The sequence below is a fragment of the Colobus angolensis genome, unplaced genomic scaffold, assembly GCF_000951035.1.
Source record: "Colobus angolensis palliatus isolate OR3802 unplaced genomic scaffold, Cang.pa_1.0 Scaffold2, whole genome shotgun sequence".
Lineage (NCBI taxonomy): Eukaryota > Metazoa > Chordata > Mammalia > Primates > Cercopithecidae > Colobus > Colobus angolensis.
Genome location: NW_012115154.1, coordinates 24,697,071 through 24,700,800, shown reverse-complemented (window position 1 = coordinate 24,700,800; position 3,730 = coordinate 24,697,071). Strand labels below are relative to the sequence as shown.

The 3,730-nt window shown below is 45.7% G+C and overlaps 1 long non-coding RNA gene across 1 annotated transcript in view; it reads left to right on the top strand.

Moving 5' to 3' along the window:
• Positions 1 to 795: 795 nt before the first annotated feature.
• LOC105511372 overlaps positions 796 to 3,730 on the top strand; it is a 138,846-nt gene continuing 135,911 nt past the window's right edge. The window contains exon 1 of the long non-coding RNA XR_001001713.1: positions 796 to 938. This is a non-coding gene — a long non-coding RNA (uncharacterized LOC105511372). The remainder of the gene's footprint in view (positions 939 to 3,730) is intronic.

The window sequence follows — 3,730 nt, the reverse complement described above, 5'->3', positions numbered from 1 at the left end:
TTATCTCTAGATGGGAGTTATTTTAGAATTTTCTAAAAAAGTGTCCTGGTTTCACGTTGCCCTTTTTCTGTGGTTTGTAGTTAAAACGTGGAGAGCGGAATCTTCTGGGCCCACGTAACACGCCTTTGCTCGGACATTCCCTTCACTACTCACTGGCGAGCTCAGTTGGAAATGCACTCCCAGTAGGAGTTCCGCAGCAGACACATGGTGAGTCATGGAGAACTTCGTCTTTTAATTGCAGAATGTTAAAGAAAAGAGTCACTCAGGTAGCAAAGATTGGCTTTTCAGGGGCGATTTTATGGAGCTATTAACTCCGAGACACCATTACTTAAATGTAATTTTTATTATTACAATTAAAGACTGATTTGATTTTATGAGATCATGCATTTTTATTTTATGGAAGTTTTATAGTTAAACTCAATTTAAAACATTACTCTGTATTTAAAATAAAACACAAGCAAGTACAGTGTTAAAATTATACCATACCTCTCTTGCAACTGATGTTAAAACTCCATGCAAGTGATTGCTTTGGTGGAAACAAATGTTTCCTGATACAGCTAGGTAATAACTCAAGGAAAGGAAACTTGGTTCATTCTGTTTGTGAAGTTACCAGCAGTTGTTGGCGTATTTAAGATACCAAGTCTAATTAAGTTTATTGTCAATGTTTTTGTGTGTGAAACATAAACGTTGATTTCCTCTCGGTTGATTCTTGGAGGAAGGAATTTCTTTGGGTCAAAGGGAGCTCTCATTGCTACTTCAGTGTTTGCAGTGTGTGGAGTTGTAAAAGTTGAGACCAGCCAGTCAAAATGTGAGCTTCTGGTCCTGACATTTCACAGAGAGAGGGAGGCTCATGAACTGACTAAGACATGGTTGTGCGGCTAAGATTTCTGTAGCTATGGTGCTGCCATCCAGGCCAACTTAAGACGGGAAGTTTCCATGTGAGTTTTTGGAAGGTTCTGGGGTTTTGTTTTTGATGAAGGAAAAGAATGTGAAGAGTGTTTGCACCAAATAGAGTAAGCTGTTAGTAAACATGCACCCTTTAAATTAACTGATGATAAGGACAAAGAAGGTGCTTTGTCGTCGTCAACTGGATTTGTCTGAAGTCACAGAGGCAAACAGGTGAAGGGGCAGTCCCTCTTCACCTCCCTAATGGAAAGCAGAGATTAAACTGTGAAACGAGGAGAAGTTGAATTGGATTCTTCCTCCCATTTATTTTGGCAAAAGCTTGCTCTTCTTTCTCTCACTTGCCTTTCTTGCAGGGGGGAAGCCTGGTTTTTCCAAAATCAAATTAGCATAGGAACAAATACTGCTCAGGAATGTGCGTCCTTTCAAGATCCTCAGCGCCTGTGATGAGTAAGTCTCTGTGTAGTAAGTGGCTGGAGACACATCCATGTGGCAAGCCCCGCTTCTCGGCTGGACGGGGGGATGATTAATCTCACTGTCAGCACTGCTGAACTGAGAGCACTGTTCAGAGTCAGGGATGATGGGTGGGCCAGGCCCTTACAAGAGACTGTCCTTAAATCGGGTGCTGGCTTCCTGTCAGCACGTTGCTTTAGTCACTTCTGCCTTCACTCTTTATAAAAAACAGAAAAGAAAGGATAGTAGGTTTATAGGGGACTCTTTTGGTCCTGGGAAGAGAATGCAAAGCCCAAAGGAATCCTAAAGGAGGAGAAATGGGGTACAGACCCAAGGGAAAGCAGTCGGCTTGTCCTAGGAGAAGGCGGGTAGGTTACCTTTTCAGTAGTTTTAGTTTGCAAAATATGAGTGTCTGGGTTTAAGCTGGCATGTGTCAGAGAAATGCAAAAGAGCCAGTATGGAAATTTAAGATTGGGTGCTGAGTTTCTTCTTTTGGTAGAGGGTTTTTTTCTCTTTTTGTGATAGCGACTTCTAGTAACTAAGCAGATTCGGGTTGTATTTGCTCTTCAGAGTTGGGGGTTTACCATCAGAGGTTGAATGTGATAGTAAGGAGGTAGAGGTGTCCTGGGGTGCAGTTTTCAGACATGGTATGAAACCCCTCTTAGGAGTCCTCCAAAGCAGGTGCCTCTGCCAGGCGAGCCTTAGGTGGACGCTGGTCAGAGAACCACAGGGGTCTCAGCTGTGAAGGGACTGAGTGGACCGGACAGGCTGACCGTGGTGCTTAGGCCTCCACTGCAAAGTTACCAGAATTCTGCAGGAATGGGTTGTTGTCTTAGCGCTCATTAAACCAGTCAGGCAGCGGGTGACCATCACGGATGTGGACCCTGGGAGCCAACGTGCCGGCTGGTGTGGGGGCCTTGGCACTCGGGCTTATGATTTATGTGCCCAGCTCACACGTGTCAGCTGCAGCCATTTCACTGGAGTGTTGGGGCCTGGAAAGCAAAGACTGTGTCTTGTTCTTTTGTGGATTCTGGGACTTTCCTAACCTGAGATTCCTCAGTCCTAGTGTGGGCATATTCGTGGAGGGGGGCGGTGATGAGTATGAAACGAGGTAACAGCAGTGTTTACACACTGTTGGTGAGGATGTAAATTAGTGCAACCTCTATGGAAAACAGTATGGAGGCCGGGCGCATATAATAAACACATATTAACAGCATCAAGTGTAGCGCTTTCTAGAGGCTCCCTGAAGACGCCCGTGCCCCTGCCCATATCAGAACTGCTCAGGCACTTTCCCAAGGGCTCTGCCATTTTGCACTGTCCTCATCTAACGGCTGGACCTATAGTGGCAAACCAAATTTGACCAATTATGATTTGGCACTGTCCTTACTTCTTAACGCTGAGAACTTGAAACCGGCCACCTCTCACTAATGATTCTGTGACTGGCTCACAACGACCTGTGATGGGAAGGGCACAGGTGAGGGCTCAGTGCCCAGAGCAAGCCCCTTTGTGCTGCTTACCTGCTGCCTAAGTGACGCCTCTTCCCTCTGAAAGGCCTAGTGGCTATTAAGGTTCACAGATAATGAGAGCGGGTGGTGGAGTCTCCCAGCCAGGCACGGAGCTCAGAGCCTCTCCTGGGCACACAATGAGGCTGCATTGCCCAGGGCCCCTTTCAGCTACGTGAGGCCACTGAGTCCTCACCAGTGGGGTCTGAGTGGGAGTGATGTGGGCTGCTGCTGGCCTGGATGGGGACACTTCTCTCGGGCAATCTTTTTTTTTTTTTTTTTGTTAAAATGGTATAAATGTATGGAGTACAGCTGTGGTGTTGGTACATGCATATATTGCATAGTGGTGAAGACTGGGCTGTTAGTGGAACCGCCATCCAAATAGTGTACAAAGAAGCCATTAAGTCATGTTTAAATCCTCCACCTCCCTCCTGCCCCCCCCTTCCGAGGCTCCGGTGTCTATCATTGCACTCTCGGCTACCATGTGGACGCTTCCTCTAGTCCACACATATGAGTGAGAACATGTGGTATTTGGCTTTTGAGTTGTTTCCCTTAAGATAATGACCTCCGTGTGTGTGTGTGTGTGTGTGTGTGTGTGTGTGTGTGTGTGTGTATGTATACACACCACATTGTCTCATCCTCTCCTCTGTTGATGGATGCTTAGGTTCACTCCACATCTTTGCTATTGTGAATAATGCTGCTGTAAACATACGCGTGCAGATATCTTTTTGATATGGTTTATTTTCCTTTGGATCGACACTCAGTAGTGGATTGCTAGATTGAATGGTAGTTCTACTTTTAGTCCTTTGGACCGAAACTCAGTACTGGGATTGCTAGATTGAATGGTAGTTCTACTTTTAGTCCTTTGGATC